The sequence below is a fragment of the Mesoplodon mirus genome (genome assembly GCF_964341445.2).
Source record: "Mesoplodon mirus genome assembly, chromosome: 14".
Classification (NCBI taxonomy): domain Eukaryota; kingdom Metazoa; phylum Chordata; class Mammalia; order Artiodactyla; family Ziphiidae; genus Mesoplodon; species Mesoplodon mirus.
The window spans coordinates 39,105,166-39,117,050 of record NC_138990.1 but is presented as its reverse complement, the minus strand read 5'-3'; the positions used below and the strand labels follow the sequence as shown (position 1 = coordinate 39,117,050).

Genomic DNA, 11,885 nt, shown 5'->3' with positions numbered 1-11,885 from the left:
CAGAGAGCCCAGACTAACACAGAACATGAGGGCTCAACAAAAGGCTGAGGATGAATGAGGGAGTGAATGAATGGTAACTGAGGGCTTGGGATGCCTCTCAAACTCTCCTCATGGGCCTGCCAGGAGATGCCTCAAAGAGAAACTCGGGGGCAAAGTGATACCAATCTTCACTCAGTCGTTCTCAACCTCAGCCACACATGGAGAAGCACTTGAAGAGCTTTGAAAATTCCCATACCTGACACCAACTAACTGTGAACTTCTAGGGAGGGGACCAGGCATCAATGCTTCTCTTTTTATTTTTATTTTTGGCTGAGTCACACGGCTTGCAGGATCTTAGTTCCTCGACCAGGGATTGAACCTGGGCCCTCGTCAGTGAAAGCGCTGAGTCTTAACCACTGGACTGCCAGGGAATTCCCAGTGGGTCTCTTTTAAAGCTCTGCAGTGAGTTCACCACACCCTGGAGGTTGAGAACCCTGGCTCAGGCAGTGGGAGAGCCCCAGGCTGCAGGTTCACGCTCCGAGCTTTATCCAAGTGAGACCTCACCCACACCAGTCTTTGGACTTACCTTGGGGCCAGGAAGGCACGATGGTGGTGCAAACCACTTTGTAGACAGGTGTACGTTTGTTCTCGATCCACTAGGCCAACACACCTCCTAGGACTCTGGAAAGCCAGTGTTTGACATTTGCTTTGAGTTAATGTCCTGCCCAGACCCAAGATCAGATTCTTGGAGAAGGGCCTCTGAGAAGAAGCACTTTCATGCAAAGGGTGGGCAGGCTCTATGTCAGCTGTCAGCACGAGGAAAGGCAAAGGGCCAGGGGTGCTCTGTGTTTAGCTGGTGACAATGACATGTCACGAAGGGCTATTTGGGGAAGAAAAGCAGTCAGCTCTGGCAATGCTGTGTCGGGGTGCAGGAGGAACCCAGAGCCCCCCTTCCCTGCCCGGGTGTTTTGGAGAGCTGTATTTCAGGCCTGTGTGGGAACAGGCAGCGACCTTGGTGACACGGGGCTGCCAGCAGGAGATCAAAGCCTCGGGGCGCCGCGGCTGGGGTGGTGGCTGACCCATAAACCATCTCTGACAGAGGGGCATCTCCAGCAGGCCGGCAGTGCCGGAGGGAACACATGCGGCCATATTTCAGCCCGGACACCAAGACTTGAATGGGAGAGCGTGCGTGTCTGGGGCTGAAGTTTCTCCGAAGCTGATTTGTGGCTGTCTGAATTTACGGCCTCAGAGGAAAGCAGGATCGACCAACTAGACCCATATGTGTTCAGTCCCCAAGCCTGGGTTTCAGAGAGCCTGCGGGGGAGGACGGTGGGTGGAGGAGGAGAGATTGTTATTATGTTCCCGGCAATAGGTGGTGATATAGGGCCTGTCAAACAACAGTTTTTAGAGGCACTTTTAGGACATCTCCTCTTCTTCCTTCTCTCTCTCACCCAAGGTTGTCTGTACAGCCTTGAGCTGAAGGAACTTGCAGAAATAATTCAAAACCACAAACACGTTCCACACTAGGAGACTGACACCTCAAGGTCACCTCCTTAGCCTGGCAGCTCCAAGAACACTTATCCTCATGATGGCAACTCCGTGCTTCAAAGAGAATGGAGCTCAGCTTCCTTTGGGAGTTGGGAACTGGATGTCTTCACAACTGGACAAGTTTCAGGAGATCCTACAGCAGGACACAGGGCCTGATGTGTGTCAGGTGGTGGCTGCCCAGCAGGACTGACCATTCCATCTCCTACCTGCTGCTTGCCTCCTAACAGGTCTTACCTGTCTGAGAGCTGGGAGACAGTCAGACCTCCCCTGTGATGGGAATAGGAGGTGGGGCCTTTGGGAGGTGATCAGGATGAGATGAGGCCCTGAGGCCAGAGCCCTCATGAATGGGATTAACGCCCTCACATGAGTCACCAGACAGCTCGCTGCTCTCTGCTGTGTGCCACGTGAGGCTATGAGGGCAGCAGTCTGCAACACGGAAAAGGGGTCTCACCGGGACTCAACCCTGCTGGCACCCTGATCTGGGACTTTCAGTCTCCAGAACTGTGAGAAATAACTCTGTTGTTTATAAGCAGTCTACGGTACTTACTTACAGCAGTCAGAACCAAGATAAGTGCTATGTTTTGAGCAACAGCTCTGTCATGTCCTAGCGGCGTGGTTTTGGGTAAGTCACTTACCTTCCCTGCATGTGAATTTATTCTGCTGGAAAAATGGATAATAATTCCTGCTCTGCTTACCTTTTTCACAGCGTTGTTAGGAACACCAAAGGAGAGGGTATACGTGGAACGTTGTTTCATAGACTCTGTATTTCCTGAAATATTCAGAAAAAAATGTCTGTGTTTGTTATTTATTTATTTCCAGATTTGGCAATGGATTCTTTCTGTTGTTTTTTATTTCCACTTTAAGTTTTTTTTTTTTTTTTACTGAAGTAGAGTCGATTTACAATGTTGTGTTAGTTTCAGGTGTACAGCACAGTGATTCAGTTATACATATATATATTTTGCAGATTCTTTTCCCATATAGGTTATTACAAAATATTAAGTGTAGTTCCCTGTGCTATATAATAGATGCTTGCTGGTTATCTATTTTATATATAGTCATGTGTATCCGTTAGTCCTAACCTCCCAATTTATCCCTCCCCACCCCTTTCCCCTTTGGTAACCGTAAGTTTGTTTTCTATGCCTGTGGAGTCTATTTCTGTAAAACAAAAACAAAACAAAACAAAACAAAACATAATACCACCATGGGGCTACTTATTTTTTTCTCACTAAGATTGAGAATGTTTCTCTCCATGGGATTCCAAAATAATGTCAGCTTCCTATTTTAGCTCTGAATTTCTACCTGCCATAACGTCTCTCTGTGAAGAAGCCAGGTTCCTCTTTGTGTGGACTCCTTGGTTTCTTCTCTGCCCACCCTGCTATTCTGTGACCTGGGAACCTGAGCCAGGCAGAAGAGAGAAAGAGACTCATCCAGAAATGCTGGTGTTGGGGAAAGATCCCGACCTCCGGATAATGAAGTGTGGATTGTTGGCAAATTTCTTAAGATAATAATGGTGGCAGGAAAAATAACGTTCAGTTAAAAAACTGCCAGTGGTTTCTTCAGGGAGAGAATTGTCTTTTGTTCAGCTGAATACCTTGATGGCTTTTTTGAGTATGAAAGGTGAGCTTGCCCCAGGACATGCCCTAGATGAGCTAGACTGAAGGTGGTTTTCAACCTTGGCTGCACAGATAGAGCTTTGGAAAATGATGCGTGCATGTACCCAGCTCCAGAGTCTCTGATGTAATTGGTCTGGGGTAGGGTCTGGGCAACGCGATTTTTAAAAGACTCCCCAGGAGATTCTATCGTGCAGCCAGGATTGAGATTCCCCAGCGCCTGACCCAAACAAGAAGGGGGCAGGGAGAATAGTGATAGAATTGGGGAGCTGGTAGTTTGGTGGGAGATGAGAGGGAAAGGGGAGTTGATCTGGATGGTGGTGGGCGGGTGCTGTCTGTGCAGAGATGACCAGTGAGGTGTTGCTGGTGCCCAGAGGAGCCAGGGACTGTTAGCAAAGGAATCACTGGCATTTAATTTTAGGTTGTTTGCTGTGCTACACTATAACACCACCCTAGAGTTTCAAATCCTCAGTCAAAGTCTCTACATGCCCAATCTCGTGTCTACAATCCTAGGGCAGAAGTGCTGGAACCTAGGCTGGCCCCAGTGATGGACAAAGAAAGTCCAACACCTGCAGGAGATGAAAATGGGAGCCAGGATGGAAAATTCAGCAAGAGTAGGAAATTGGAGCTAGTGGGAGGACAAATGTAACCCCAACCCGCTCTGGGACATCGGGAGGGAGGCTTGGTTTCCTACCGTTTGTGGAATAGGGCTTCAAGGTAATTTTCTTTAAATCTCAGTGGATAGTGCCTCAGCTGCTGGAGGACACGAAGACTTACAAACAGCGGACACTTGAGCCAGAGAATAATAAATAATTCACCACCTTCCCACTTTCTACCTCACACACTCCACGTGTGGAATATTTTATAGCTATCACAGTTCATTCACATTCATCTCTCTCTGAGCCTTCCAACAGGCCTGGGAGATGGGGAAGGAAGGAATCACAGCTGAGTGCTGAGGAAGAGGGTCCTCAGCAGCTGCAGCTTGTGTGCAGTGGTGGGGCTTGAAGCATCACTAGCTTTGAACCATCACTTCTGGTCCTGACTGGGTGCTCAGGCCACCATTCCAGGCGAGTTGGTCTTCCAACTGCTTCGGAACTGGACGGAGATCTTCTGACTTAATGTTTTCTTAAAACAAACAAAAAAAAAAAACCCCAAAAAAACACGAGTTCCAGATCCCCAGTGTTTAATCTCTTCCCTCTCCCCTATTTTTTCTGTCTCTTCTCTTTCTTCTCTCTCCTTTCCCCCTTGTCCATACCTCTTCTCCTTGTCCGTGTCCTCATCTGCATCCATCCACCACATACCATTTCCAGGCAATGTTCTCATTTGTAGATTTCCCCCTAGATTAGCATAGTCATGCATGAATTCCACATAAGAGTGTTTTTGAACCCTTCTTTATTATTTGGTCTTCTCTCGTTCTTTACCTAATTCCAGGATTAGTCAAATGTCTTTACCGGCATGTACTGCTGAATCACCCAGTTTCTAATCGGGAAACAGTCGCCCTGCTTCTGGGAGGAACTTTGCTCTCGGGAGATAGAGAGGACTCAATATATTAACAGGCTTCAGCCGACCTTTGATCTAGATTTAGACGAGAGGAATGGTGACCTGTTTCTCCCACATGGAAGCAAAGAGCCTAGTGTATTTTATGCCCAGGTGTTTGCCATATAGCTTGATACAAAACCATGTCCTGGAAAACTATAAGCCAATCTAATTTATAGAAATAAACTGAGTGAGAATCATTATTTTTTTATTGGTACCACTTAATGTGAAGAAAATGCACATTTTCCAAAAATATGGAAAAAACGTTCCATTTGCCTTATTGGGTCCAAATGTTAGGTTTAAATTATTTTACTATGCAAACTTTCTTTCATATCTTGGCAGTAGTGATTTCCATTTTTATTCCTTTGGTATCCATAATCTTATGAGAATCAAAAACACATGCTCTGAGATCACTGGACAGCTCCTCCTCCAACATTTTAAAAATGCACAAGGAAGGTTATTGAGCTGGTAGCAAAAATAACAGGAACGCTACGGGAGAAAATTATGAGGACATCTAGGCAGTGGGAAAGAGGGTCAAAAGGTGCACTCTGGTTTCTATGCTTTTGATTTGCAAGTCATTAAGCTGGAAGAGCCCCTGCCTCCTGCTGACTGCCACTAGGAATGCATTTTTTTTCCTTCTCTAATAGAGGATGCTTATTCTACGACTCCAGGTTTGTAGTACTGGAGGAGGATGGGGATCTGGATTTTCCAGTGCTTCTCAAGAGGGGAAGCTTAGAGGATTGGGCTAAGAGTCCATGGACTTCTGGCCTCCCTTTGTCTGCAGGGGTGGGTGCATTTCGCAGGGAGGGAGAAGCATCATGCAAATTTCAGTCCCAGGAATTTCAGACTGACAGAAGTCAGTGAAGAGGTGAGTGCTTTGTCTTCTCTTCTGAGAAAATAGTTACTAGAGAAAAAAAATTGAGGACGGTCAGACATTAAAACATGAGGAAAGGAAGGCAAGAAGGGTGTGAAAGAAGATGGGAAGCCCAGTGTCCTTTAGGGGTAAGAGGTCAAGGGCTCAGGTCATAGTTCAGACCTTGCATCAGCAGGTTACATGATGCTTAACAGGTGCTCAGTCAGCCAAGACTCTAATGTTTCCAGAAATACACCGGGCCGTGCCATCCTCTGCCTCCTAATACATATTCGCCATGCTTGTCTTCTCTGGGGCATAGGCCTTGCTCAGCATACACAGCTGTATACCCCACTTTCCTCTGTCCTTCAATTTGAGATTAGTGAACAAGTGTTTTAATCCACGGGTAATTCTTGTATTTCTGCAGCACCTTTTGTCCTCAACGAAGATGTTATGTGGAATGCCCTTTCTCCCCAGTCCATCTGGAAAACCCACTCTTCTTTCAAAATTGGCACAAGCATCTTATTCTCTATGAAACTCTACCTGATCTCCCCAAGTTAAGCTGTTTCTTCTCTCTTTTGAGGTCCCCTCCACCTTGTGGGTACATAACAATTATTGCCCTTATTTCTCTGTATTGTGCTTTTGTTCTCTACAGGTCTGGGAGCTCTTCTACAGCTAAACTCCTTGAGGGCAGAAACTGCCTTAATTACGCTGACTCTTCCTACATTTTAGTACCCAGCACATAAGAGCTGTTTAGCAAATGTCTTGAATGAATAAATGGATGGCATTCATTCATCTAAGTCTGAATTGGTTGCAAGGATGAATGAAAAAATGTACTTCACCCACAAGTAAGCAAATGTAATTGAAGTAGCAGAATTATTCAAAAGATGTTTTCATATTATCCTATTAATTAATTTTTGTATCCCGGGAGTAAAAGGGAGAGCTTACAATTGTATGGTTAATAACCGAGTGGAATAATAAAGACCCCCTATACTAGAACTCCCTGACCTGTGTGCTACACCTACCTGGACTTTCTGACCTTGACCATGGATGTTGATCAGATATGTCGAGTGATTGCTGCATGACTCTCAGCTCATTTGCCTCTGGAAATCAATACTGACTCTTTGCCAAACGAGACTTTAAAAGTGCCGAGGGGAGGCACTGGGGGTACAGTGTCTCCTTTGTTTGGGTGGGGAAGGCTTTTGCTGACCATAATTCAGGAAGTAGGTTTATGTCCATCTGTGGAGACTGGAGGGATCTAAGAGTCCCACCAGGAACTCATATCTCAGGACCTCAGTCTTCTCCGAGGAAGCTCACTTCGAAGTTCCCAATAGCTGTCTCCTTGTTTCCCAGAGTTGCCTCTGCAATTAGACTCTCACTCTTTTATGAGTGGTTCCTTCTGTAGGTCCGAGTCCTGCTTAAAACTCTCTTCATTAGGAGATATCTAAGGATTAAAGACAGAGTGGGCTTGTGCTTGGTAGGCATGGGTGGAACACGTTAGTAATCAACCAGACTAAAGGAGTGGAAAATGCAGAGGGCTGGGAGCTAAGGGAATTCAGTGGTTGTCCTGGCCCCACCCATTTCCCCATCTTTGGCCCCACCTATTTCCCTATCATTAGCCTCTGGCACGTTGCTTAACTTCTGAGTCTCACTTTTCTGCTTGCAACATGGGAGTAAAAATAGCATTTTGCTTGTATCTTAGAATTGTTATGAAGATTAAATGAAACAAAGACTGTCTTCTTATAATACCTAACATACCTTGTCTGTTTCCCCTCTCATTGTATTCATAGGGTCTTGCTGAGGGTCTGAGACGTAGGAAGGGCCTCAGATACTTGGAGAAGTTGATGGCCCTTTGAGAGACAGAAGAGCATCATGGTATATATGACTCCAGTACCAACTGGCTTAGTTCAAATCTCAGCTCCATCTCCTCCTAGCTGGGTAGACCTTGAGTAAGTACTTAAACTGTCTGTGACCCAGTAACCCTTTCTGAGGACAATAAGAGCCTCTTTACCTCTCAGGATGGTGGTGAGGTTTAAAAGAGGTCATTCACTTAAAGCTCTCAGCGCAGTTCCTGAAACGTATAACCTTACAATAAACATGAGCTACTGTTATCCCACCTTCAAGGGACCACCGATGACCCATGGATATAGAATAATATTCACGTGTGAGATACTTTGGGTAACTTTTATTTACACTATTCATATCTCTTTGCCAGGACATCACAGCTTATAGGTAACTTGGTCAATGGACTGCAAAACATATACTGCTGGTCCCTCTTACACAAGTCTTGTACAGATCTCTTTCTTACCTAAGAAATCAAGAGATATATTTGATTTTGTTTTGATCTTGCTTTTATATTTTGATTTTGGAAAAGGTCATGTTTGCTTTTCCTTTGATTCTCCTAAGGCTACATTCTTTTTTGTAAACTTTTTATTTTGGACTAATTTTAGATTTACAGAAAAGTTACCAGGATAGTATAGAGCATTCTTGTTTACCCTTCCCCAGCCTCCCCTAATGATAACATCTTATATAACTATGGCGCATTTGTGAAAACTAAGAAATTAACGTTATACATTACTGTTGACTAAACGACAGATTTTACTTTGGATTTCACCAGTTTTCCCACTTACATCCTTTTTCTCTTCCAGGATTCCATACTGGATCCCATAGGATCCCAGACTGGATCCCACAGGACCATCTCTTTAGTCTCATCCCATCTGTGACAGTTTCTCAGTCTTTCTTTGTTTTCCATGACCCCGAAAGTTTTGAGGAGTCTTGGCTAAGCACTTTGTAGGCTGTTCCTCACCTTAGATTTGTCTGATGTTTTTCTCACGATTAGATTAGGGTTTTGGAAAGAGCACCACAGAAGTAAAGTGCTGAGCCCACACTGAACGAGAAATCTCTGTCTTTTCTGGCTTTCACTTCTCTTCAATTTCTCTTCCTCCCTTTTCTACTTATCCCCCTCACCCACCATGGACTTACAGTCTAAGGAAACCAAAGGGTGAGAAATGAATTGGGCTCTGGAGGGAAATTAGAATCTGGACGCGAATAAAGCCTTTTGCTTGCTTGAGTCTCCATCAGACTTGACAAGTCAGAACCCACCATGAGGATATGGCCCCCCTTACTCCACCCACTCCCCCAATTTGCAGGAATTTGGGAGAGGCTTTGTACTCACACATGGCATAAATTGAAGGTTCCTGTGGTTTTAGCTTCATTTCAAGGTGCGGGTGCTAACATTTCATGACACTCCCTGTGGGCTGTCTGCTCCACGCCTCACAACGCGCAGGCCTCCACCTCTGCACACGCAGATCGCACCCATTCTTTAGGGCCCAGTTCACTTGCCACCTCTGTCTCTCCTCGGTCGGGCTGGAGTCCAAGGTGGGAATCAGGGCAGATGTACAGACACAGAGGAAGGCACATGCGGTGAGGGAGTCCAGAAAAAGGTTCGACACCTGGGCTAACAGAGAGGGCTCTGGGTGGATGTCCTCACACTTCATTTCTGGTCTCCACCGCCAGCAGGATTGTGTTGATGCTCGACGAACCTCAACCCCACTCTCAGGTCGCAACCACGTGCCCACTGCTGTCCCCACCGCCCTCATCAGAGGCTCTAAAGTCACGAAGGAAGATAAGAGACAGTGAACTTGACTTTGCACTAAATCTTTGAAACAGAAGAAGTTTCAGGTTGGGATTTTCATGTTTAAAATTTAGGACAGCAAGACGACTTGGTTTCCAGTCCTAGATCTGCCTCTCCTGAGATCTGCATTTCCACCGCTCACCAGATTGTGGTTGAATGGGGGTCACCACATCAAGACCATGGCAGCTATTTCATGCATGCATCTCATTTTCATCCAATTATGTGCTTCCTTTTGTACAATTAAAAGTTCGGCAAAATTATATTTTGCACGCATATTATTTATTATACGGTGAACGCAACTGTAAAAACTCTCTATATGTATATTTGCTATTCGAAATTTTTGTAAACAAATGACTTTATATACTGTAGAATACTTACGGGCAATTTAAGGGATGTTCAAGAGAAATTTTGGCTATACCTGACTGTCCCCTTAGGGTCCCACTTTAGATCCTAACGTCTGAATAAGTTACAACTCCCCCGCCATCCACATTTCACTTGCTTTTGCTCTTATAACCTAGGACCCCTTTCACTTCCCCCAGGGATTTCTGGGAGATCCCAGGGAAGTCACACATGAACTCATGAATGGCGCTCTCAGGGCCTATGAACGAAGAACCTTCTGCGGGAGGGAGGGGCTGCGGAGGGAGGGGCAAGGAAGGATGAGGATGGGGGAACTATACCTGCAGTCACTAAGAGGCCGTGGGTGTCGATGCAAAGGCGGCCGCCCCCGGCTCTACCACAGCTACAAACGCTCGCAGGGCTCCCTCCCGCGGCGCTTCTCCCTCTGCGCACCTCCCACTGCGCATCTCCCTCTGCGCACCTCCCACTGCGCAGCTTCTTGTACCTCCCACTGCGCGTCTCCTACTGCGCGTCTCCCATGGGCCCCTGCTGGAGCTCGTGTTCCCCAAAGCCCAAGTTTGCGCAGACGGCACCTCTAGCTTCAGCCTGTGGACCTTCTCTACGTAGGGCTCTTACCTGAATCTGTGATGCAGGCTAGAGCGTCCGTCTCTGAGACGGACGCCATCTCTCCGCCATTCTAAGACACCCTCACCCCTCACAAGAGCAGATGGCCTCTGCAAGCTGCTCGAGAGAAAAAGGAAGGAAAAACCCGGAACCGGAAAGTCACCCCGCCTCCGATAACTACCATCACCCCAAAACAGAAGTCCTTCACCGCTGGGGCTTCTGCCGTTCTCAGGCCTCAGGTTTGACTGCCTGCCTCCCAGCTCCAGGCTTCTCCAACCTCGCTTTCCCACCCCTGGCGATGCTGGTAAGGAGAAACTTTCGAAACAGATGACCCCCAGTGCGTTGCCTGAGAATTGCTAAATCATTTAACCGTAATACAAAAGGTTTTTGGAGGAAAACAGTATTATGGAAATAATATAAGGCTAGTGCTTAAAACTCGGAGTAAAAATACCTCAGCTAATGGTTATTAACCTTCTGAAATTTAATTTAAATTTTTAAACTTTTGAAGAGAGTTAAAAGAAGGGGGAAAATCCACAAAGAGTTGGCAGATTTCAAAGTGAATATTTAATTTTCACCCGATTTAGGCCAAGACGCTGTGCAATTTGTAGGTTTGTGAAGGTTAAAATTCCTCAGACCACATGTTTTCTTGAGTTGCAAAATCATGACTGGGGGCTTACTAAGGACATCTTCAGCAGCAAATATTTGTTGGGGGAAAAGCCTGTTTTAAACATAAGACAGAAAGCGAAACTGATATTCTTCATGCATTTCTTTGAGTTACAGCCTGGTCTGGCATTCATTTAAACCAATATTCCTCCTGCCCCGCCTCCTCTGTGGCAGGACAAATCAGAAAGGGCCCAAGGATAATCCATAAACTGCGAGCATTCGAAGCTGCTTGATGTGGATTCAGGCAGAACAGACTGGAGAACATCCCCAATTATGTGTTCTGTGTTCAAAGAAACCACAGTTTCTCTTCTCCACCCCCCCACCCCCCACCCCGACCATTTCACCAAAGGCAGCATGCTATGATGATAGGAGGAGTATGGGCTTGGGGAAATCAGTGTCTGAGGTTCAAGTCTTGGCTTCTTTGTATGCTAACTGTGAGGTCCTGGGTAAGTTACTTGGTTTCCAAGTTTCGGTTTGATCATTTGTAAAGTAGGGCAAATTATTCCCACCTTTCAAAGTCATTATGAATATTACAATAGTTCCCGGTGGGAATATACTCTAGTATAGCTGCTGGAATATGGAAGGTATTTAATAGGCATCCTTTGATTTCTGCACTATAGAATTCTGCTCTTTTGTTCTTTCTGTAGTTAGGCTTTAAAGAAACAGAAGGATCTTCTGGAGCTTATGATGGAAAATGAGCCTTTGTCCCTTCTACTGGCTTATTCCCACTGATTATGACCGAAGCGCACTGGGAAATGTTATGGCACTAGGGGACGTGTTACCTTTGGCCCTGTTGATCGGAGCAGGGGGGGAGAAATGACCTGAGTTACAGCCTGGTCTGGCAGAGTGCAGAGCAGAGTGCAGGGAGCACCGTACTTTAAGTCCATGAAGAAGGTTTCATCCTCAGAGATTTTTCTTTCAGTGCTTCACTCTGTGGGGTCTCTGCCTTCTGTGGACCATCGTTCTGAGCTTGACACTCCACACTATTTGCTCTTAAATCTGGCTCCAGATAAGGGACTCAGTGATCAGACTTCCACTTAATTTATTCCACCTCTGCTGACTTGGGTGACTCTCTGACCTCACTGAGATGCCCACCAGTCCATCG

General features: G+C 46.0%; 1 long non-coding RNA gene across 1 annotated transcript; it reads left to right on the top strand.

Annotated features, from left to right (window-relative positions):
• The first annotated feature begins 1,956 nt into the window (after positions 1-1,956).
• Positions 1,957-9,346, top strand: LOC309815617. The gene is made up of 4 exons (XR_014295904.1): positions 1,957-2,149; positions 6,179-6,371; positions 7,314-7,472; positions 8,172-9,346. It is a non-coding gene; the product is annotated as an uncharacterized lncRNA (long non-coding RNA).
• The last annotated feature ends 2,539 nt before the right edge of the window (positions 9,347-11,885 follow it).